We start from the raw sequence: 25413 nt of genomic DNA, 5'->3' as shown, positions 1-25413 counted from the left end.
TCTCCTAACATATACATACCTCTCCATCTCTGCTGATTGGAATGATTGAGATTTGTCTTGCACAGCTACCAGAAGACTTACAGCTTTCAGACAGGTTGCTCACGTCCACATCTACGTCTTCAAGCTCAGTTGGAGGCTGCGCAGTAACGCTCAGCATCACCGGGAAAGAGCTTCTCAAGACTTCACTGGTCTCCGTCCATTTCTTTAGCTGTCTATGATCCCACCCCGATACACACCTGTTAGCTAGCCGCGAGCTCTATTGTTTACGAAACCCGTTTCCGGTTACAAACGCGGCTCTGTAGCTCGCTTTACACATCATAACCTCCATAACTAACCCCCCACAGCTTCAGTACACCATACGCACGTCAGAAGGAAACCGTCGTTTGTCATTTTACCGAGTACCAACCTGGAAAGCAGAATTACGGCATCAGTGAGTGAGAGAAAACAAACCGCCATCCTCATCTCCAAAGAGTGTCCGTCAGCTGGGCACCGTGGTGTACCGATCCCCGCACATTGGTTCCGCTTTCTTTGTTTCCCCGCTACGTTAATATTGCTTACCAATAAATTTGAAATTCGTACTAACGCTACGCTGGTTATTATGTTATCCCTTAAGGGTGTATCACACATTCAAGCTGAAATAAATGTAACCATATGCTGCTCTTTACACGCTAAAAGTGGTGATTATTTAAATGGAGTCTGGTGGAGATATGTTGCTCTATACACACTAAAAGTACTGATATTTACATGGAGTCTGGTGGAGATATGCTGCTCTATACACACTAAAATAGTGATTATTTACATGGAGTCGGTGAGATATGCTGCTCTGTACACGCTAAAAGTAGTAATTATTTACATGGAGTCTGGTGAAGATATGCTGCTCTATACACACTAAAAGTAGTGATTATTTACATTGAGTCTGGTGGAGATATGCTGCTCTATAAACGCTAAAAGTAGTGATTATTTACATGGAGTCTGGTGGTTTGGTGATGGTGATTTCGGGGCTGATTCATGTTAAACTAAAAGGATCTTACTCTTTAACTAAAGGTCTATCTCTGTAGGGATTAGATTAGATTAGATTAGATTATACTTTATTTATCCCACGACGGGGAAATTCTGTCGTTACAAGTAGCAGCATAGCAGCAACAGCAAAAAACAGAAAAACAAAACAATAACACACAAACAAGTAAGCACGAAGAAATACAAGGCAAGAAATACAAGGCAAGAAATACAGGCAAGAAATAGACAATGAAAATATGGTAGACTGAGTAAGTAAAATGCCGTCAAACAAAAGGAATTTTAAAGTGCGGTTGCCATGATAAGAGAAACAATATTGCGGTGTAAGTGACGTTAAAATTAAGTTAAGTTGAATGTGTAATTAGAGCAAAGAAGCAAGAGTCGTAGCATAATTTAAATTATATTAACCTGAGACCATAAATATTGAAAAGTAAGTACTTGTAATAAAATAATATAAATACCAATATTAAAGATAAACAGAAAGTGTGTGATGTAGATGGGAGAAAAACAGGAACAGAAACTACAACACTATCAGGTAGAGCAGGTGTTGTAGAGTCTGACAGCGGCCGGGATGAAGGACCTGCGGTACCTCTCCTTCTTACACCGTGGGTGTATCAGTCTGCTGCTGAAGGAGCTGCTCAGGGACCCACAGTGTCATGTAGGGGGTGAGAGGTGTTGTCCATGATGGATGTCAGCTTGGCTAACATCCTCCTCTCCCCTACTTCCTCTATGGGGTCCAGAGGACAGTCCAGGACAGAGCTCGCTCTCCGGATCAGTCTATTGAGTCTGCTCCTGTCCCGGTCCGAGCTGCCCCCCCTCCAGCAGACCACAGCGTAGAGGATGGCAGAGGCCACCACAGAGTCATAGAAGGTCCTGAGGAGAGTCCTACACACTCCAAAGGACCTGAGTCTCCTCAGCAGATGGAGGCGACTCTGGCCCTTCTTGTAGAGTGCTTGGGTGTTATCAGTCCAGTTCAGTTTATTGTTTAGGTGAACACCCAGGAATTTGTAGCTCTCCACTACATCAATGTCCAATCCCTGGATGCTCACCGGTGAGAAGGGGGATGTTTTCCTCCTGAAGTCGACTATCATCTCCTTTGTCTTGCTGGTGTTAAGCTGAAGCTGGTTGAGCTCACACCAGCTGACAAAGTCCTTGATAACCGACCTGTATTCCAGATCGTTCCCTCAGAGACACAACCAACAACGGCTGTGTCATCAGAGAACTTCTGGATGTGGCAGTGGGTGGTGTTGTGTGTGAAGTCCGAGGTGTAGAGGTGAAAAGGAAGGGGGAGAGCACCGTACCCTGAGGGGCACCTGTGCTGCAGTGCACCACGTCACTGCACAGAGTGGAGGACTGTAGAGGCATGTAGCTGAAATCCTTAGGTCGCTGGTTCAAATCCGGCTCGAAGAAGAAGATTTTTTCCAGAGTTTCCCTTCAGGGATCAATCAAGAATTTCTGATTCAGATGTAGAGCTGGACGGACGACCCAAAAGCATAATACTTCTTGCCAAGACATAACATGAAACAAAAAAAAGAGGTGGGCTAGATATGAGCGCAGAAATCCTCTTACGACAGGATTTACGTGATATTAATGAAACGTTCGTATCACGCCAATCAGAGCGTAAGAATGATCGTACATTGATAAACGCAGCGGCTGGAAAGCTAAGAAGTGATAGTAGTATTTTGATGAATTTGCGTCACGTATGACACTCTCTTTCCATCACATTCAATAAATAACAAGATTATTCAATCCATGCCTCCCCTTCTATGCAAAGTAGTCTCATCCAGGACCTATCACACCATAAGCGAGAATCATAAACCTAGACCAATGAACAAGGAGAGTCATGTCCTGCTTGTTTGTTCCTTATATTTTTTTCTCAGTTGTTTTTGTAGCATGTTGTTGAAGCAGGATATGAAAAATTGCCAACATGCTGTACTACAATTGTGCTGGCTCCTAATCTGGGTTAATTTAACATAAACTGGATTTTAAAGTACAGATTATGGTTGGAACAGTGCCCTGCTTCAAGGCTCGTCCGGGAGTTGAACCCGCGACCTCTCACACTCAAAGTGAGAATCATAGCCCTAGACCAACGAGACACATAAAATTATTCTATCAGCAATTTTCCATCAAGTAAATGTGACCAGTCAGTGACTCAAAAGGCAATTGTTAAGTAGTTTGTTTGGCATGTAGTGTTTTTATGGCTCCACTGCCAGATTGAGCTGTCTGATTATATTGGACGAAAGACTACTTTAGAAGCAAAACATTTTACCAACATTTGAACTTGAATTTTTCGGTCAGAAGTGACAGCAGAAAAGCCTAGTTTCCACCATCTATTGGACGACAGACTACTTTTGCCATAATTGGAAATTGAATATTGGTAAAAAGGAAATGCAGCTTGAAAAAGGAAATGCAGCTTGGATTTGTCACTGACTTGAAAGACTATGGTCAGGTAGATTGGCATGGGGTCTTTTCATGGCTCCACTGAATGATTCAGTTTTCCAATATCATTTGACAACAGGAAACATTTGATACCATTTTTTTTACCAAAACACAGACTTGATTTTGTCAGTAAAAAGTGATAGTAAAATCGTGATGAATTTGCGGGGGCAATGACACTCTTTTCCATCACACTCAATAAATAAACCAGATTATTCAATCCATGCTTCCATTTCTATGCAAAGTGGTCTCATCCAGGACCTATCGCAACCTAAGGGAGAATCATACCCATAGACCAAGGGTAGGCAACCCGCGGCTCAGGAACCGCATGCGGCTCTTTGATGCTCCTCCTCAGCTTTTGAAAATAATTAATGAGTATTTAATTAAAATGTATTTTATTTTAGTTTGTTCATGTTCAAAATGTAATTCTAGGAAGATTATGGCGATCTTGTAACTTCTAAAATATTTAGATATTTTAATATTATTATTTTTTTGTTGTTGTTGTCGCTCTTAATACACGTCACAATGTGCGACACCCGCCAGTGAGTGTTTTTTTTTTTAAACTTTTTGACCCCAGGTAGGCCAACTATGGAGAATTCAAAGAAAAGAAAAGTATGTGATGAAAACAGGACGTTCAATGCTACGTGGGCAGATTCATTTGCTTTCACTGCTGACGAGACTGGTTTACCAGTGTGCCTAAAATGTAATGACAAACTAGCTAACAACAAAAAGTCAAATGTCACAAGACATTTCCAGAATAAACACGCAGCCTTTGCTCAGAAATATCCGGTTGGAGATGAGAGAAAAAAAGCAGGGGATGTAGCTCAGTGGTAGAGCGCATGCTTTGCATGTATGAGGCCCCGGGTTCAATCCCCGGCATCTCCAACAGGTCTCCAGTCTGTCAAAGAGCTGCAAAAAGCTCTTATTCTGAAAGAGAAAAGTATTAAAAGGCTATCTCTTTGTGTTCATGGTAATCAATGCAAAAATCAGTCTCAATGACCAAGATTTGCAGTGAGCAGTGATGGTATAGTAGTGAGCATAGCTACCTTCCAAGTAGTTGACCTGGGTTTGATTCCCAGCCATCGCAGTAGTTTTCATTGTGTGGTTACTTGCTTTATTTGTCAAGATTAGCCAGAAAGGTTACTTGCCCCACTGATTTGAAAAAATATTAGATCTCTTTTATGGTACAAATAAGGGACTTTATCAATCAATCAAGCTGCCTCCACGAGGGTCCACAGACACAGGCAGTGCACTACGGTTTGCACTTTGCCCGTGTCTGGTAACTACTACTAACCAATTGAAAAGTTTATGAACATTTGTGCTAACAGATATATGCTTTTCAAGTTGTTGTGGCTGAGTGGTTAAGGCAATCGACTAGAAATCCATTGGGGTCTCCCCGCGCAGGTTCGATTCCTGCTGACATTAAATGGCATTCCTTAAGAGTGAGAGCAAACCACATCACAGTCATCCCAAAAGGATTAATAAAGATAAGTCTATGTCTATCTATGAAAAAAACTGAAAATCTTCAGGGGATGTAGCTCAGTGGTAGAGCTCATGCTTTACATGTACCAGCAGGTATTATGGTAGAGTCTTTAAAAGAGCTGCAAAAGATATTACCTCCTGTGGTAATCTGACTGGCAGGGTTATAGAACGTAGTGGTAGACTAAGACCTCCTATTACACAAACTAAGAGGTATGCTCTCTCTTTTATACCTCAGACTATCAGACAGCACAACAAGCACTTTAAATGTACATGTTTTACAGTTTCTATTTTACTGTATTCATGTACTTGTACTGTAATATATTTATTGTATTACGCTCCAGTTTTTATGGGTGTCATGGCGGTTATGAGCACTGTAGCTTCCATTTTTATATTTATTGAAACTTGACATGCCATTAAGTTTACTCTTCTGCAAGTGGAGACATTTCACATCAGACACTTGCAGCAACAGATGCTTTGTTAACAGACTGGAAATAGACTTAATGCTGATAGCATAACAAATAGTAGAGAATGGTTTTGATCCATAAACCTCTGGGTTAGGGGCCCAGCGCGCTTCCGCTCTGCTCTCAGGGGTTAGAAAATCTGTGATTGACATTTTGAGGGAAGGTGGCAACCAAGGTTCCAACAGCTTACAGTTGTAAAGTTAAACATTTGGTAGACCTTACAACTATCTCTTATGTGAGCTTCCTGATTAATCCTACATTGATCATTCACATGTAACACTTCTGATTGGCTGGTGTTTAATGCAAAGAAAGTCTGGAGCATTTATTGTAGAGAATAAGTAGGCTGACACTGAAGTATTGAGACAACAGTGACTGAAAATCTAATTCAATCTACATATCGGTCTTCTTAAAGATCTAAATAGATTTTCTCTCCTCAGAGTCATCTGGAGCACGTAACGATTAGCTTCTGTCCCTCTGAACCCTGAGTGACAATCACTCTGCAGTGAATGAGATGCAGTTCCCCCCCCCCAGTCTAATCAAGACTATACTTTCAGGGATCATTTCAAAAGTTTTTGACTTGAGGAATGTGTTTCTAAAGTGTTTGGTCTCGCTGACCACGATGATGAGTTGTGATATTCTTTTCTGAGCGTGAAGCTGACAGAGAGTAATGATTCATTTCATATGCTCTCTGTCATTGATGATCGTTGTTAGCTTCTTTACGGAGTATTGAGGAAGGGAATATAATCAGAGTGGTATTGGTAGATGTGTGGAAATTAACGGTAATACACACACAGTAGGCATCCACTAAAGGTTGTGTCGTTGCTGCAGACAGATTCAGATCATTATTCTAAGTCTGTGACAACATTATGGGTTTCACCAATTGTTGAGCCTCAGGTTAACAAGGAACAATCTCAGCAAGGTGATTGATGGATGATCCTAGTTACTTCACCAAGTTCAGGCCAAATGTAAGAGACCACATGGGTTAGCTTCCAGCTTTGTAATATATGCAAATGGCAGCTGTGGGATTTGAACCCACGCCTCCAGAGAGACTTAAGCCTTAATCCAGCTCCTTAGACCCCTCGGCCACACCACCTGCAAGTGTCAGCTCTCCACATCGTGACAGATACAGGCACTGTAACTAATGGCATGCTTGTTAATGTTATTGGAAAAAAAACCTTTGCAAGGAAAAAGCCAATACTTTATTAAAAACTGCAAATACTTTATTAATATAAATGTTATCACACTTTGCCATTTTTCTCTGGCATTGATTTTAGAATATTGTAACCAGCATTAAGTGAATAAAAAAACAAACATGCAAAGCATGCGCTCTACCACTGAGCTACATCCCCTGAAGATTTTCAGATTTTTCTTTTTTCTGAGATAGACGTAGACTTATCTTTATTAATCCTTTTGGGATGACTCCCGGATGGAAATGGGAGCCCAGATTCCTCTCGGGCGTGCCGCTCACGGACTTGCCCGTGTAGAGCTGCATGTGCCGTGCGTAGCTGGAGCCGGCGTCGCAGGCCACCCAAGACTTGAGTTTGTACCTTGCGGGCTTGCTGGGCATGTACTGACAGAAGACGCATCGACCTTGTGGAAGTAGCGTGTCCAAACAAGAAGATGGAACATGATGAAACGAGATGGAAGAATAAATTAAAAATTTTTAGATAACACAAACACACACACACACACAAAGAAAGACAATTGTACGGCAATGGTACAAAAAACAAAACGAAAACAACAACAAAGCAACAAATACAACACCTTGAAATGGCACCAGCTGCTCGTCCACCTTCACGTCGGTGCCCGGGTTGTAGAGGCGAGGCAGCTGCCGCGTCCACGCATCACACACCTCTCGTACGGCCGCCAGTTTGTCCGAGGCTCGGCGGGCAGCTCTCGACTCGCGGTCGTCGAATCGCAACAGTCTAGAGTACGCGTGGTTGATTGGCATCGTGGCGCGGAAAATGGCCCTGCCGCTCTCCTCGTGCCACAGGCTCTCCAAGGCCCTTTTGCGGGACCGGTACACGCCCGCGAGGAGCAGCAGCTCGAGGTAGGCTTACAGGTCCGTGACGTCCATCACTTTCCACTTGCCGGCTGTGGCACATCTCCTTTGACCCTCGAGGTTCGTGACGGCCACAACCATGTCTTCGATTTGCCGCGTGACAAACAGGCCAAACGCAGACACTATGTCGTGGACGTGTTCCGCGGCGTACTCTGTGGGTTCCGGGCGCTGTAGCAGCGCGGTAGCCGCGTCTGTCGTGTCCTCTTCTTGGTCGGGTTTGTCCTTTTCGGTGGTGTGGCAATGAGGTCTAGGGACACTGGGATGACACGTTTTTGAGGACCATTTGACTTTGCCATCTTTTGACACAAAGGTTTCCTCATCCTTCTCTTGCCCTCGTCTTCAATACCCTCTTCTTCTTCTTCTTTTTCTTCTTCTTCTTCTTTTTCTTCTTCTTCATCGTCTTCTCCTACTTGTACTTCTTCATCTCTGTCTTCGTCTTCTTCTTCTTCTTCTTCTATTTCTTCTTCTTCTTCTTCGTCCCTTGCATGTCCACCCTCTTCTTCTTCTTCTTCATTCACTTGTTCTCCTTCTTTGTCTATACTTCAACGTCCACTTGGCCTTGGTCATCATCTTTGTCATCGTCGTCGTAGCAGCAGTAGTCTTTTTCTCTGCTGTGGTTGTGTTGGTCCTCCTGTGACGCACACCCGTTGCCATCACAGTCACGGTGGTGGTTGTCGTCGTCGTGTTTGTCGCGGGCCTCTTGTGGGTTTTCTCCTTTTTGTACCTTGGCCTCAGCGGGGACATTGCGAGCGGCACCGCTGCTCACGAGAATCCGATGCAGCTTCAACTCCAGAGTCAAACGACGGGCCATGCTGCAGCTGCTCCCCGGCTGTGCCGAGCCACGTGCAACAAGTGCACAGGTCCAAAACAAGATGACGTGAAAAAAAATGACAACAACAAGAAGACAAATGTGTCTAAAGTGTATATTGTGTGTGTGTGTGTGTGTGTGTGTAATAAAAATAATTAGAAGACTAATGTCAAGCCTTTAGTTTTCTTTTTTTAACCTCCCTTTCCACTTGCCTTTGCCTTTCCTGTTTTTACTACAACTACAAGCCACTGGCCAGAATTTCAGGGACTCAAAGGCAGGACGATGCGAGGGTAACAGAACTAATACGACCGATTGAGTGTACCACGGGTCCCTGGGACCCGAAGGACAATGTCAAGGGTCCCCGTGTCCTGAAGGACAATGCCACGGGTCCCTTGGACCCGAAGGGCAATGTTGCGGGTCCTAGGGACCCGAAGGACAACGCCACGTGTCCCCGTGACCCGAAAGGACAATGCCACGGGTCCCTAGGACCCAAAGGACAACGTCAAGGGTCCCCGGGACCCAAAGGACAATGCCACGGGTCCCAAGGACCCATAAGGCCAATGCCAAGGGTCCCTGGAACCCGAAGGACAATGTCATGGGTCCCCTGGACCCGAAGGACAATGCCACGGGTCCTTGGGACCCGCAAGGCCAATGCCACGGGTCCTATGGACCCGAAGGACAACGTCAAGGGTCCCCGGGACCCGAAGGACAACGTCAAGGGTCCCCGGGACCCGAAGGACAACGTCAAGGGTCCCCGGGACCCGAAGGACAACGTCAAGGGTCCTATGGACCCGAAGGACAATGAAAGGGGCCTATGGACCCGAGGGACAATGTCAAGGGTCCTATGGACCCGAAGGACAATGCCACAGGTCCTTGGGACCCGCAAGGCCAGTGCCACGGGTCCTATGGACCTGAAGGACAATGTCAAGGGTCCCTGGGACCCGAAAAGGAACGTCAAGGGTCCCCAGGACCCAAACGATAATGTCATGCGTCCCAACTAGGACAACAAAAGGGTTAAGAAGTGCCTGGCTAGCTCAGTCGGTAGAGCATGAGACTCTTAATCTCAGGGTCGTGGGTTCGACCCCCACGTTGGGCGGTGCTGTTTTAGAGAGTGGGAATCACTGAGTTCTGCACTGTATAATGTGGCTGTATTGGGGCAGATCGTCTGTCAAGATTAGCAGGTCCATCCGAGTGTAAAAATCCCTGTAATTTACCAGACTAAAATGTGCCTGCATTCTACAATCATGGCCTGTGCTGACCTACTGTTCCTCAGATCAAACTAAAGTCTGCTGACAATGCATGTTCAAATTCTAAAACTTCAACCTATTGTTCTAGAACTGCAGCTTAACATTCCAGAACTGCAGGTTAACATTCATATTCGTAAAAAGGAAATGCAGCTTGAGTCAGTTTCCCAATATCATTTGCCAACAGGAAACATTTGATACAAAATATTTTTACCAAAACACAGACTTGATTTTGCCAGTAAAAAGTAATAGTAATATTGTGATGAATTTGCCAAATAGGTGACACTTTCTCATCCATCACACTCAATAAATAAACCAGATTATTCAATCCATACCTCCACCTCTATGCAAAGTAGTCTCATCCAGGAACTATCGCACCCTAAGCAAGAATCATAAACCTAGACCAACGAACAAGGAGAGTCCTGTCCTGCTCGTTTGTTCCTCACATTTTTTCCCAGTTTTTTCTATTGCGTGCAGTCGAAGCAGGATATGAAAAATTGCCAACACATTGCTTGCTCCTAATCTGTGTTAAATTAACGATAAACTGGATTTTAAATTACAGATTAGGATCGTAACAGCTCCTGCCATCAGGGCTTGTCCGGAAGTTGAACCCGGGACCTCTCACACCCAAAGCAAGAATCATGCCGCTAGACCAACTAGCCACTTAAAAGCATCTTATTAGCAATTTTCCATCAAGTAAATGTGATCAGTCAGTGACTTGAAAGGCAATTGCTAAGTAGTTTGTTTGGCATGTAGTGTTTTTATGGCAACACTGCCAGATTGAGCTTTCTGATTATATTGGATGAAAGACTACTTTTGAAGCAAAATATTTTACCAAAATTCAAACTTGATTTTTTCAGTCAAAAGTGACAGCAGATAAGCCTAGTTTCCACCATCTATTGGACAACAGACTACTTTAGCCAAAATTGGAACTTGAATTTTGGTAGAAAGAAAAGCAGTTTAAAAAGGAAATGCAGCTTGGATTTGTCACTGACTTGAAAGGCTATGGTCAGGTAGATTGGCGTGGGGTCTTTTCATGGCTCCACTGCCCGATTCAGCTTTCCAATATCATTTGACAACAGGAAACATTTGATACAAAATATTTTTACCAAAACACAGACTTGATTTTGCCAGTAAAAAGTAATAGTAATATTGTGATGAATTTGCCAAATAGGTGACACTCTCTCGTCCATCACACTCAATAAATAAACCAGATTATTCAATCCATACCTCCACTTCTATGCTAAGTAGTCTCATCCAGACCCTATCGCACCATAAGCGAGAATCATAAACCTAGACCAACGAACAAGGAGAGTCCTGTTTGTTCCTCACATTTTTTCCCAGTTTTTTCTATTGCGTGCTGTTGAAGCAGGATATGAAAAATTGCCAACACAATGCTTGCTCCTAATCTGTGTTAAATTAACAATAAACTGGATTTTAAATTACAGATTAGGGTTGTAACCGCTCCTGCCATCAGGGCTCATCCGCGAGAATCATACCACTAGACCAACGGAAACAACAGGAAACATTTGATTTGATTTTTACCAAAATACAGACTTGATTTTGTCAGTAAAAAGTGACAATTTAGAAAATTAAGTTACTTTACACTTTAAACTGTTACATCTCCTCTGAATCACCATCTGCAAATTTCCAAGCCTCATTGGAACGCCGACCACCATCTACAGGAGGTAAATCTCTGGCTAGCTATGCAGGAGTACCTCATACCTTTTACCAGGTTCAGGTGGTTAATAGTTATGGTCAAATGAAGCTTCATTAAGCTTTCTGAACAATGTTCTTCATTTTCTGAACGCATTCACCCAGTAGTGTTTTATTATTGGTTGTGCATCTGTGATTGTCCTAGAGGTGCTCTCAGTCCAGCACCTCTCCCGCTCATCTTTGTTAGTTTTACACTGTCCAGCATAAATCGCTGACACCATACCTCACACTCATCCATGCATACACCTTGCATACATGTATACAACCTTTGCACACAGTCTTTTGTCTCCCCTTTTCATGGGGTCATGACAAAGCATATAGGGTCAATCTTAGCCTTTGTGTGAGAACATAGGTCTCCGCATACATTGTTTTTATTAAGATTGACGACCAAATTGTTAGTTTTTCTGAAATTTTGCGAGTCATTGCAATGCCTTTCATAGCCTCGTTGGCGCAGTAGGCAGTCTCATAATCTGAAGGTCGTGAATTCAACCCTCACATGGGGCAGGTGTTTTAAAAAACAAAATAACACTACTGCTGCTAAAAATACAGTGACAGGTGGTTGAATACTGGCACAAGCACATTAATGGAATTTGTCATTCTTTGGTTATTTCTGAGATTGATACAATGAAAGGAATTATTTAAGTGTGGTAGCAAACCAATGAAAAGGGTTATAGAACATATGTGGTATGTCCTTGGACATACTATCCAAGCAGGGAGATGAGTACAGAGATTTGGGTGCTAGCAAGATGGATGTAGGTTGCCCATTGTTCATTTAGACTTACCAGCAACATTGTTATGATACAAACCTGCTTGAAAAACAGTCACAATTCTTTTTAAAGACTTGCGCATGGAACACACATGAGATGATAGTGTCTGAATTTGTCCATGTCCATACAAGCATGTCAAATGGACAACTCATCTAGCAGAACGTGCAACTCTACGCCTGAACAGGGACTTGAACCCTGGACCCTCAGATTAAAAGTCTGATGCTCTACCGACTGAGCTACCCAGGCTTCAAAAGCAAGTGACTGTGGAAAAAACAATCTGCTGAACTACAGATTAAAGTGCAAGTAAATGAAGACCATTGAGCTGTTGCCATGATCACAGTCTTCTGGACAGCAGGAGGGTAGACCATAATTTGCACAATGCAACACCAAATGTTATTGCACAAACTGGTTGAAAATTGGCCAAAAAGGTTAATTAAAAAGCTCAAAGTCACAACTCATGGCGACTAGCAGACTGTGAACATCCAGCAAACCTGCATGACAGATGACAATAGCGAGCACTTCATACAAATCCCAGAATCAAGCTGTTGCCTTACCAGGGACTTGAGCTGTGGTTTTCTTTTTCGCTGAAAACGTTGATAACCTAATGCAATTTTATGGCTCCAGACAAATAAACTTTACTGCTAGTTGGTACAATAAAACAACTCTCCCTCTTGATCAGCTTCCTCTTGACGGAAAAAATCCACCAGATGACTTGCCATCCAAGCAGGGAGATCAGAACAGAGATTTGGGTGCCATCAAGATGGATGTAGGTTGCCCATTGATCATTTAGAGATAGCACCCGCATTGTTATGATGCAAACCTGCATGAAAAACAGTCACATTTCTTTTTAAAGACTTGTGCATGTTACTTAAATGATACAGTGTCTGGATTGCCAAAGTGTACAATTTATCATGGCATCAAGCAAAATGTGCAACTGCACGCCTGAACAGGGACTTGAACCCTGGACCCTCAGAATAAAAGTTTGATGCTCTACCAACTGAGCTACCCATGCTTCTGAAAAAAAGGGCTGTGGGAAAAAGAAGTACCGTTATTGCTTCCTAAACCCAACCGTCCAATTGTTGTCCCACATGTCATGGTTAACACAAATATGCCCGTTTCGTTATTTTGTTAATTATTTGGCTGCTGGCTTTTCCTCCTCTTCCTCATCCCAGTCAGTCGCCGTAGTTCTAGTTCCAGGCTGAGACTTCGCTCCCCAGTGCGACCTCATCGCCGAATTGACTTAATAAACCAGCGAATACTAAAAATTACCAAAAACTAACTTTTAACATTATTTGGAGACATTTAAAAAATGATATAAATACATATATCTTGAGTGCTTTTTGTACAGTGGTGGTTAACCCGCAACATTCTGAGACCAATTAATGCAAAGAAAGGACTGGAGCATTTATTGGAGAGAATAAGTAGGCTGACACTGAAGTATTGAGACAACAGTGACTGAAAATCTAATTCAATCTACATATCGGTCTTCTTAAAGATCTAAATAGATTTTCTCACCTCAGAGTCATCTGGAGGACGTAAAGATTAGCTTCTGTCCCTCTGAACCCTGAGTGACAATCACTCTGCAGTGAATGAGATGCAGTTCCCCCCCTCAGTCTAACCAAGACTATACTTTCAGGGATCATTTCTAAAGTTTCTGACTTGAGGAATGTGGTACTAAAGTGTTTGGTCTCGCTGACCACGATGATGAGTCGTGATATTCCTTTCTGAGCGTGAGGCTGACAGAGAGTAATGATTCACTTCATGTGCTCTCTGTCATTGATGATCGTTCTTTGCTTCTTTATGGAGTATTGAAGAAGGGAATATGTTCAGAGTGGTAGTAGCAGATATGTGGAAAACTAACACGTGTGAAAGTAATAAAACATACTAAGCTTTCTATTTAACTGAAGTTATAGTCAGGCTTGAAGAATGTCCAGTCCATGCTGGACAAGGTTACTTGAAAGGGTTAACACCTACTTTCTTGACTTTGTAATGCCTTATGTCCGGTGTAAAAACGTAAACTGAGTTAAGCCATAATTCATTTTTATTTCTACCTTTGCTTTTCCTACTTTGACATGTATAAAAATTTGCATTGTTTGAAAGCCCATCTGTACACAGTCATGTTCCACTCCCACAGGTGTTTCCACTTGACTAATCAGACTGTGTGGCCTTTACAGGCTCAGCTTGATTGACATGTATTAAAGGGGTGGAACGGTACACTGAAGTCCAGGTGGACGGGATGGCATGTTGGAACGAGGTTTGAGTACATACAGCAAATACTTGAAGCCAGGTTACTCTACGAGTGGATACGGGGCTTTGAAGGTGACGTGTAAATCCTGATTGATTCAGTGATTTTTTGGCCTTATTTGTATTTGGATCTAAAGGCTGGTTAACCACTGTAGGGAGGAGACGTTGAACAGTTTTTTTGTCTCGTTCCAGTGATTGGCATGTCTGGGTGATGGCGTTGGATATGTTGGATTTATTCCAATAACGTACCAACAACGCCGACCCACAGTCCTTGTTTTATCCACCACTTTCTCACCTGTACTACTGGAACTGACTGGGAAACCAAAGTTTCCCCGTGGGTCGCCACCACTCGCCGTAGGAGAGGCTGCTCTTCCTTAGTGCTGCTGGCTCTGACTCATATGAAGGGAAATATGGGGCCAAAGGTGAGAGTTTGCAGAACAAAAAAATCTGAACTTATGTGTTTAAATTTGCACTTGTAAAAATAAAATTTGCACTTGCAAAAATATTCACCCACGTGTGATCTTAATTTGATGTCACACAATGGAAAAAAACACGAGAGCTTGTAAAAAAAATCTGAATTTGTAATTTGCACATGTAGAAAATATTCACACACCGGTTTTCTGAATGTGAAGTTACAGGAAAAATATTCACAAATGTGTAGATTGATATTTCCATGAACAGAATGACAGCTGCAAGCGTGCAGTGCAACATTTACTCATGTACTTTTTTTTCATTCACAACCACAACTCAGTGATGACAACCTCTCAAACTAAATTGTACCTGTGGACTGAGTCTGTGAAGCTCTGAGCCAACAGGACGGGGGGGGGGGGGAAATCAGGGTTCTATCACCAGATGAGGGACATCTCTGTCTGTCTTATTTATGTAGCATGGAAGCTACCGTTAGCTAACTAGCCAACGGCCGGGCCAACTCACAATCAGACTGAAAATTGTTCTTGAAAAAATGCTATTAAACAGTAAAAAAAACTAAAAATAACACTAATATATTTCTTGTCCTGCCAATGCACCACCTGTCTGTACTTTGTATATCAAATTGCACTTTTCTGGTTAGACACAAAATGCATTTCCTTGTCTTTGTACTTGTACAATAAAGTTGAATCTAATCTAATAAAAAAAAAAAAGATGGATGTCTTTGCACAAGAGCAGTACACACAAGTATGCGCCGTTTGGGACGTCATTTTCTCTAACTCCAGTAACTGTGTGCTCAGCAACTTCCTATTATTTAACCCTCTGAGGACTAAGGTCATTTTCATAGCTCATTGTCCGTCTGCTTCTATTTTCTATAAAAGCTTGTAAAACATCAACCCTGGTGTCTACAGTCAAGATATCAACATCATTTCTTTCAGAACAAACTGGGTTATTAGAATATTTGTGCTGCACTGAGGTCACTTGAATGTTAAAAACGGTTGTAGGACCTTAAAGGGAACATGAATCTTCCAGATATGTATTGATATCACACACAGAGCAGTACGAGCTGAGCAGGTCTCCTCTAAAACACTTCTCATAAGTCCTGGGAGTCACACTGGGAAGAAATAAACAGAACTTATACAACTATGCATTTATTGTTAGCTTAATTTACCCAACAGAACAGCTTCGGAGTCACTGGAATGAGTTGAATGGTGGTCGTCTCGCTCCCCCCTAGCACCTGTGAGCTGGACCCCCCCCCCCCCCTTGCAACTTTCAGTCAGCGAGTCGCCGTCTCAGCGGAAGTGTAGCATGATATCAGGTCTTGCTAACAAGGTAGCGATGGATTTCTTTTGGTGTTTTTCACAGCATTGCCATGACTGAGCCGGAAAAAAGGGAAACAGAAACTTAAGAAAGCATTGTTGGAGGAACAGAGAAAGAGGAAACTGCAGACTGGCCGAGGGAGGAGTCAGACACAAGGAAACAGAGGAGCCGCCAAATATCTATTCAGAACCTGGAGGTGGAGCTCAATAGACAATACCTGCGAGCAAAAAACGAGAAAACAGCCAAGAAATGGCCAGAACTGCATTGCTCCCCTTTAATTGAAGTGTTTTCCTCTTCACTGAGGTGTGGAGGTTGGAACAGTAGCTGAAGTCTAAATGCAGCAGGTTCAACCATCCTTTGGTCTGGGAATGAAGAACTTGGTTGTTGTTTAGAACCAGTATTAACGCAAAGAAATGAGTGGAGCATTTATTGTAGAGAATAAGTTGGCTGACACTGAAGTATTGAGACAACAGTGACTGAAAATCTAATTCAATCTACATATCGGTCTTCTTAAAGATCTAAATAGATTTTCTCACCTCAGTCATCTGGAGCACGTAACGATTAGCTTCTGTCCCTCTGAACCCTGAGTGACAATCACTCTGCAGTGAATGAGATGCAGTTCCCCCCCCTCAGTCTAAACAAGACTATACTTTCAGGGATCATTTCTAGAGTTTCTGACTTGAGGAATGTGTTTCTAAAGTGTTTGGTCTCGCTGACCACGATGATGAGTTGTGATATTCCTTTCTGAGCGTGAAGTTGACAGAGAGTAATGATTCACTTCATATGCTCTCTGTCATTGATGATCGTTCTTTGTTTCTTTATGGAATATTGAGGAAGGGAATATGATCAGAGTGGTATTAGTAGATGTGTGGAAAACTAATTTGAACAAACATAATAAAATGTGCTAGGCTATTTAATTAACTACAGTTATTGCCAATCTTGAAGTATTTGTCTTGTCCATGGTGGACAATGTTACTTGAAAGACATTAGGCTTACCTCATTAACCTCCACCAGGGAAATAGACGACAAACCCCCATCATCCTCCACCTCTGCCTCTGCCACAGAGGACGTTCAGCTGGATTTAGGAGTTCCTCAAAGTGCTCCTTCCACCGCTCTATTACCTCCTCAGTTGAGGTCAACAGCGTCCCATCCTTACTGTACACAGCTTGGATGATTACTCGCTTCCCTCTCCTGAGATTAGATTAGATTAGATTCAACTTTATTGTCATCACACATGTACAGGTACAATGCAACGAAATACAGTTTAGAGAGTTTAGAGAGCCTCCGAGCCGCAGCTAGTGAAAGCGCCGCCACATGCACTCTGAAAAGGATATATGCAGACAGCAGGATAATACAAGACATAACATAATGCACAAGACTACATACATGAAGGAATAATTGGTGTATGGTGTCTGTGGATGTGAGTGCGTGTGAGACACAAACTGTGTGGGTTGTTGAAAAACAGCTCAGTTCAGTCCGGCCTTGACTGTGAGTGTGTGTGCGTGTGTATGTGAAATGTGAGACAGACTGACTGCACTGTGCAAAACAGCCCAGTTCAGCCCGGCCTTGACCATGGACGTGAGGTGGAAACACAAGAAAGAAAGAAACGAGGCAGTCAGACGGATCTGGGGCTGGTTCGGGGGGGTGGTGTATGGTGTGTGTGTGAGAATGAGTTGTGTGTGTAAATGTAGCGCATCAGACTGTCTGTGTTGGTAAAAGTTCAGTCCATCTGCGTGACCTTGGAGAGATAAGCCAGTGCAAGGGAAAGGATAGAATGTCAGCTGCAAATTGTTTTCCCGCTTCGGGCAGAAAAGGGGGGGCGGGGGGGAAACAGTTGATCAATTTCAATCCAAATTTAGGGTGACTCGGTGGAATTTGTACAAATCAATGTCCATCAATCAGTTGTCACCGACCTCAACGTCATACAAGCATCCATATCACGTAGTGATTTTTGCAGTCCATCTACCTTCTCTGCCAGTCCGGTGGTCACACGAAGCAACTCCACCGACTGAGCCCTGTTGGTATCAATCCCCTACTGCGCTTCCACGGTCCGGTCTGAGATGTTACGAGACAGTTCACAGGACTGGTTAGCCCTTAGATGTAAAACCTTCATCCCCTCAATCACTCCATTTAGGCACTCTTTAAGTTCCCCAGACAGCTGGTGGGTGAATTTGCTGGCGGCTGTCTTACCAATTTTCCGATAGGTCAGCGAGACCCCAAGGCCGATGATCAGGAGCCCCACCAACAGAATTCCAATTATCCAAATATCTTCGACATCCTCCACAGTCAGGACATCCAGGCAGACCACCTGCCAATCCCGTGAATAGGAATCGCGAGTGTAGCCTGCAGGGAACGTCCCGCTGGGACAATGCGGCTCTCCCGGAGAAGCATGTTTAGGTGAAAAAATCTTGTCAATAGCGCTGAGCGACCAGATGATCAATTCCATGTTGAATATTTCCAGGAAAACAGCAGGCAGGGGACAAAGAGAAAAGAAAAAGTATCACAAGACAATCCAGACAGACTGGGAAGAAGCCAAGCTGAGATAAGAGGGGAGAGGAGGAAAAACACGACTGCTCTCGCCAGAAGCAGGAAGAAGACACATGTAAAGTTCCTTATTGGCCCGTAGTGGATGAAATGGTAAAACATTTGGCCCTGGATGCATAGAATTCCTGCCATATTGAGCGACAAAGTTTGGGTGTCCTGAAAAAAGGGTCTTGAACTCTATCTCGCTGACTTCTTTTTTTTACTGTTTCTTGTTATGTCACGGCAAGAAGTATTATGCTTTTGAGTCGTTTGTCCATCTCTACATCAGAATCAGAAATAAAAAAAAACATCAGACATATGCAGTCTCTGTGGCGCAATAGGTCAGCGCAGTCGGCTATTAACCGAAAGGATGGTGGTTCAAGTCCACCCAGGGACGTTTATTGCTTAAATAATCTGGAGTGAGCCAACTCTGGGATTTATCCTTCTTCAGGAGACTATAGAGCAGCCCGAAGATAACCCAAGTGGCCTTATGTCTATCAGAAGATACAGTTCTGGAAACCATGTACATAGTCATCTTTACAGTCATCAGAGATGGGAAGTAACGAAGTACAAATACTTTGTTAACAAAATAACGAAGTACAAACACTTCATTGCTGTACTCAAGTAGATTTTGCGGATATTTTTATCTTCCTCTTTATTTTTTTTGGCGACTTTTTACTTTTACTCCTTACATTTTACCACAATATCGGTACTTTCTACTCCCTACATTTTACAAAATTGGCTTGTTACTTTAGTTTTGTACTAAAGGTTGTCTATCAGGTGTGATTTGGAGTCCATGTCGGAGAATAGCGCGGACACCCGCCTCACACCACGAGCAGGCGCGCACGGCACACGGAGACAAAAGTGAGAGAAAAGAAAAAGAGACTAGCTGTCTGGAGGATAACCAGCTGAGATTGTGTGCGTCTTTGAGAACTGTAAGTCATAGAACTGATGTTGTCAGTTCATGTAAGCCTGTTGTTGTGTTGGTCTGTAGTTCTGGTACATTTAAAAGTTACCTTGTTTACGTTCTTCTACTGTTGGCTAGGTTACACCTGGCTGTTGATTCGATATAATGGCGATTGTTGAACGTCCTTGCTCATTAAGATAATGTAATTAGTAGTTGGTTTATTGTTATTATTTACTAGCATATACTATGATTCCTATACATTGTGTATGGTAGCCTTTACAATGTTGTTTATTTCATTTATTACCACACACACATTCATAGCAGAGCTGCCCCCCCATGTTTATACTGATGATTGATTGTAATAAAGCAGTAACAGAGAGTTGTCTCCATCTGTGTTTTAACAGACACACCTGGGCCGAAGTTGGAAACCAGAATTAGCTTTAAATCCAGTTCTAATCTAGTCCTCACTAAATTTCTAATAATTTCCCTGGAGTTACCATTACAAAATTTAATCTAATTAAATTGGAACATACACAGACTTCTCACAAAATCACACTTGAATTCATATCTTGCTACTCGGTCAGAATCTTATTAACCTGGAGTCCCAGTCTCTGTCAATATAAATAGGCTATATGTTTATATATGTTTTAGGCCTATTGGCAGACGGCCATTTAAAATGTAGGCAATGGCATATAAAGAATAACGAATAAAGAGTCTATTCTCCATGTCCACTGTAGTTTCTCAGTGTGCTCTCTAGTAACATGTGTCTGGTCCAGGGAGCTTTGTCATTCATAAGGCTACTTTTACTTTTATATTTTAAGTATATTGCTAAGCCTGTACTTTGGTACATTTACTTGAGTAAAGAAGTTAAATCAGTACTTCTACTTTTACCAGAGTATTTGTTAACACAATTATCTCTTCTTCTACTTGAGCACAGGCAGTGAGTACTTTTGCCATCTCTGACGGTCTCTGTATTGTTCTCTTTAGAGTATGTATATATTGTGTGTATAGACTAGTGTGTATATTTTTTTTAAGCACAGTGTGAGCAACAATGCTCCAAATAAAAATTCCTCGTATGTGTCCTCATACCTGGCGAATAAAGCTGATTCTGATTCTGATTCTGATTCTGGTATGCAGGTCACTTGATGTAATCCAAGCAAATACATAAGGCACCACCCAACAGTTTTGTGATACATGGCGTGTAACTGTATGTCAATGATCAAGCTTGTTGCTGTGACCAAGAAACCACCAGCACAATGATTGATACATCATCAGTTCCCAAATTGTCTTGGATGCTAAATATTTGAATTCAAAGTCAGAATCCAGTTGACATGTAAGAAAAATACAATGCACGTCCAGCTTCTACATTTCCGCATGAGGCAGCTTCCCCAATTTCTGAGTAACAGGAAAATAGCCTGATAAGCATACATGTGCAGCTCAACCTCAAAAAGCCAAAAAGCAAATGCTTGTGGCTTAAAGATTGAGCTCCCGCTCATAATACATCAGACAGGCGCAGTCTCTGTGGCGCAATAGGTCAGCGCAGTCGGCTGTTAACCGAAAGGATGGTGGTTCAAGTCCACCCAGGGAAGTTTGGTGCTTAAATAACCTGGAGTAAGCCAACTCTAGGGTTTATCATTCTGCAGGTGAATATAAAGCAGCCCAAAGATAACCCAAGTGGCCTTACCTTTATCTGAAGGTACAGTTCTGAAAACCATGTACTGTAAATATTAATCTTTACGGTCATTGGTATGCAGGTCACTTGATGTAATACAAGCAAATACATAAGGCCAGACAGAGACAAAAAGTGAGAGAAAAGAAAAAGAGACTAACTGTCTAAAGGATAACCAGTTGAGATTGTGTGCGTCTTTGAGAATTGTAAGTCATATAACTGATGTTGTCAGTTCATTTAAACTAATGAGGAAGAATTTGACAGATCAAAATCAAGTCCAGGAACTTATTCTTTCAAACATCACACCTGAGTCTCTCAAGTCCTGACCATTCCCTGACCGGGAATCGAACCCAGCCCGCGGCGGTGAGAGCACCGAATCCTAGCCACTAGACCATCAGGGAGTCACATCTTTCAAATTTATCTTTGTAGATGTGAGTTTTCTTTTCTCTTACTGGAATGACTCATATTGTTTTAGGCAAGGAATGACTCCTGGCTAGAGCTTCAGAAGGCAGGACATGACAGCTTACACATCTGTCACATAGTCAGTTTGTATTCTTAAATACCAAGTCTCTTGCTGTTCCTTGACTGCTTGACTGCTTGACTTGCTTGTTCCTGCATCACTCCAGGTATGTAGAAAAAAAATCTGTTATGCACCTTTGCATTGCGCTAAAATGTCAAAATTTGGACCTCAATCCAACAATAACATTACTTGACACTCACATACATTGGTTTTCAGTTAAAAATGTTGGTTAGGGGTTTAGGTACTGCTTGAAAAAATGAAAATAATTGTTATTAAGATGGAGGCAGATGAAGTGTTTATGACCCATCAATGATGACAAAAGGAGACATCCACTGTCGGGGTCTGATTTAAAGGAAATGGTACTCTTTAAAACGTTAAACTAATGAGGAAGAATTTGACAAATCAACCAAAAACTTGCTCTTTTAAATCTGTATCTGTCAAGTCCTGACCATTCCCTGACCGGGAACTGAACCCCGGCCACGGCGGTGAGAGCGCCGAATCCTAGCCACTAGACCATCAGGGAGTCACATCTTTCAAATTTAATTTAACATATTGTTGGTTATATTGTTTTAGGCAAGAAATGGCGCATGGTTAGAGATTTAGAAGGCAGTGGTGCAAAATACAAAACTGCCTGTTTCGATTTAATTACATGGTAATAATACAAAAACAGAGGTGTAGTGATTACTTGGAAATGCTTCTGGTAGTTTCTGAAATAAAAACCATGAATCAGTGGTGGAAAATGCAAAACTACCTGTTTCTATTTTATTACGTAGTAAGACAGAGGTGTAGTGATTACCTGGAAATGCTTCTGGTAGTTACTGTCAAACAACCATGAATCAGTGGTGGAAAATGCAAAACTGCCTGTTTCAATTTTATTACATGGTAATATTAGAATAACAGAGGTGCAGAGATTACCTGGAAATACTTACCATGAAATATGTCTTGTCCTTCACGTACGTAACGCTGTGCAATCTGACCAGCAGCTAAACACCTTCCACCATCAAGCACTGGCGACCGGGATCCTTGTAACACGTTTATTTGAGTAACAAAGGGTGAAACTGGGAGAAAACACAATGACCAGTTACTTAGATAGTAATGAGTCATAGATATTAAACAAAGATAATTGTAAAAACAATATAACTACACAACAGGCTAGCAAAAATGTAAGATGAAATAAAGAAACACGTAATGTATTGTTATACAGTGTAAGTAGTATAACCTATGTTGGGTATCTAAATAAACTAAGATATACTTACATGTGGCATTACCCAAGATAAAAGTGGCAAACTAGCTTACTGAAGCATACCGTCAGTTAGGGCTGAACGATATTGTGTTTTAGCATTGACATCGCGATGTGCGCATGCGCGAAAGTCACATTGCAGGACGTTACGATGTTGACGTTAATACTTTTTTGCTGCTTGATAGAAAAGTAACCTTTCACCGTTTCTCCTTTACATGATTATTACCATCCGACCGTTCCCCTTTAAGACAGGTAGCCATGTGGGCAACGTGTGGATGTGACGTTAGTCCGATGGGGTTTATTGTTATGGGAAGTGAGGCTCTTCGTGTGTAGAAAAGTACCGGAGGCAGCAGCTGCCGCTGATACAATGATGTCATGGTTTTCATGGGTAGTCAGGGACGCTACAGTAGTCAGTGTTTTATGTTCTCTACAAATACAAACTAAATCCCCTGATTAATGCCACATAATCACAACGTCTCCCGGCCATTTCCCACCGCAGAAAGCTGCTATCAGCCAAGCTAAAGCTAATATAGTTAGCTTAAAGAAACCAGCAGAAAGGTGCTACCAGCCAGGCTAAAGCTAATATAGTTAGCCCAAAGAAACAAGCAGAAAGTTGCTACCAGCCAGGCTCAAGCAAATACAGTTAGCCCAAAGAAAAAAGCAGAAAGTTGCTACCAAACAGGCTAAAGTTAATACAGTTAGCCCAAAGAAACAAGCAGAAAGCTGCTACCAGCCGGTCTAAAGCTAATATAGTTAGCTTAAAGGACCAAGCACAAAGCTGCTACCAGCTGGTCTAAAGCTAATATAGTTAGCTTCAAGAAACAAGCAGAAAGCTGCTACCAGCCAGGCTAAAGCTAATACAGTTAGCCTAAAGAACCAAGCACAAAGCTGCTACCAGCCGGTCTAAAGCTAATATAGTTATCCTAAAGAAACAAGCACAAAGCTGCTACCAGCCGGTCTAAAGCTAATATAGTTATCCTAAAGAAACAAGCGGTCCGTCTGTCCCAACTAACGTTTTGGTTCGGAGCCGCGACACTGGAAACGTAACACTAATCTACTATAGATGGCTGTGTCTGATCGAACGTCATTTCCACTGACTGAACTGTTCTTGGATACACGGTTTGTTTCTAGTGCACATGACGTGCAGGTCTGATCAATTTGTCAAACTATCGAGCTGACCTCGCTAGTCAACCACAACCTTAAATTTAGAGGTAGCAACATGCAGTCACTGTCATTCACGTTAGCCTGGATTGATTATTATATGAATACAATGGTGTCATGCTAGTCAACCAGAGTATTTCTACCTGATGTCCCTCTCCAAAATCACTTCAGAAGAGTAATGTTAGTCACAGCGTTTACTTGCTTTGGTTTTTGTAAAGCATTAAAGTCTATCCCCAGATGAGGGACAACTCTGTCCGGCTTAGTTATGTAGCATGAAAGCTAGCATAAGCTCACTAGCATCCAGCCCGCTTCTAAATACTGTAAATAGGGGAGAGTGAGGTAAAGTGAGACACTGGGTAATGTGAGACAACCCCTGTATCTAGGCAACAGAACACATTTGTGCCCATGTGACCATTTTGTTTCCAAGCTCCTCCCATTTCCCCTTGGCCATAAAGGAGAGAAGCTCATTTAGCTGAGGTAAGCATGCTTTTTCCAACAAAATGTTTTCTTTGCATGTAAAAGTAAATTTTCTTGCTGTCAACTTAATCAACTGTTGTGCCAAAGCAAATTGATTCAGGTAGAAAAACTTATATCATACCTGTTGATGAACTACCAACATATAAAACCATGTGATGATGCTAGCTGAAGGTTAGCCTGAATTGCTAAGAAAGGTCATTTTTTCAAAAATGGTGGAGGTGGGGTAAATTGAGACAAATGCTGTGGGGTAAAGTGATACAGTGTCTCACTTTACCCCACCATGAGGCACAAGTTAAGTTTAGTTTTAAACATATTTTAATGTAATATTACATTGCATATGTAATGTAATATTAATATTAATTACATATTAATTAATATGTAATGTTACATTTTTATTTTAAATGTCATAAACATTGTAGAAAAGCCATCATGCCAAGGCAATACACCAGGAAGACAACCTGGGGCAAAACACCCCTCGAGGAGATGGAGAGTGCAGCCGCTGAGGTCAAGGAAGGAAAGAAGTCTATCAGAGCAGCTGCAAGGGACAGAAATATTGACAAGTCAAGCCTTTTAAGATTCATAAAGAAAAAAGAGAAAGGGGAAGTAAAAACAGTAGCCTGGGGTGCAGTAGCTAAGGCAAGAGAATTATTACAGATGAGATGGAGGAGGAGCTTGCCAAACACTTGAAACAACTAGCTGAACAGTTCCATGGCCTTCCTCCAGTTAAGTCCCGTCAACTGGCCTTTGAATATGCAGAAAGAAACAATATCCCTGTCCCTGACAATTGGACAAAGACACAATGTGCAGGTAGGCTAGGGTGTGCAAGAGATCACATGATTCTGTAGGTTAAGTAAGGCCAACTGATCTTGGCACACAGTTGCTTGGAGCAACGGAATTGTTCTGCTCACCCTCCCACCCCACACATCCCATCGCATG

General features: G+C 42.3%; 7 non-coding genes across 7 annotated transcripts; 6 read left to right on the top strand and 1 right to left on the bottom strand.

Annotated features, from left to right (window-relative positions):
- The first annotated feature begins 4263 nt into the window (after window positions 1–4263).
- On the top strand, window positions 4264–4335 carry trnaa-ugc (transfer RNA alanine (anticodon UGC)). The gene has a single exon. It is a non-coding gene; the product is annotated as a tRNA-Ala (tRNA).
- Window positions 4336–5931: 1596 nt separating this feature from the next.
- Window positions 5932–6147, top strand: LOC116683443 (small nucleolar RNA U3). The gene has a single exon (XR_004330557.1). It is a non-coding gene; the product is annotated as a small nucleolar RNA U3 (small nucleolar RNA).
- A 3139-nt stretch (window positions 6148–9286) lies between these two features.
- Window positions 9287–9359, top strand: trnak-cuu (transfer RNA lysine (anticodon CUU)). The gene has a single exon. It is a non-coding gene; the product is annotated as a tRNA-Lys (tRNA).
- A 2804-nt stretch (window positions 9360–12163) lies between these two features.
- trnak-uuu (transfer RNA lysine (anticodon UUU)) lies at window positions 12164–12236 on the bottom strand. Its single transcript has one exon. It is a non-coding gene; the product is annotated as a tRNA-Lys (tRNA).
- A 1374-nt stretch (window positions 12237–13610) lies between these two features.
- Window positions 13611–13826, top strand: LOC116683439 (small nucleolar RNA U3). The gene has a single exon (XR_004330553.1). It is a non-coding gene; the product is annotated as a small nucleolar RNA U3 (small nucleolar RNA).
- Window positions 13827–16620: 2794 nt separating this feature from the next.
- LOC116683441 (small nucleolar RNA U3) lies at window positions 16621–16836 on the top strand. The gene has a single exon (XR_004330555.1). It is a non-coding gene; the product is annotated as a small nucleolar RNA U3 (small nucleolar RNA).
- Window positions 16837–18826: 1990 nt separating this feature from the next.
- trnan-auu (transfer RNA asparagine (anticodon AUU)) lies at window positions 18827–18900 on the top strand. Its single transcript has one exon. It is a non-coding gene; the product is annotated as a tRNA-Asn (tRNA).
- Window positions 18901–25413: the final 6513 nt, after the last annotated feature.

This window comes from Etheostoma spectabile, unplaced genomic scaffold (assembly GCF_008692095.1).
Source record: "Etheostoma spectabile isolate EspeVRDwgs_2016 unplaced genomic scaffold, UIUC_Espe_1.0 scaffold00018990, whole genome shotgun sequence".
Classification (NCBI taxonomy): domain Eukaryota; kingdom Metazoa; phylum Chordata; class Actinopteri; order Perciformes; family Percidae; genus Etheostoma; species Etheostoma spectabile.
The sequence above is the reverse complement of the archived record's forward strand: the minus strand, read 5'-3'. Positions and strand labels throughout refer to the sequence as shown.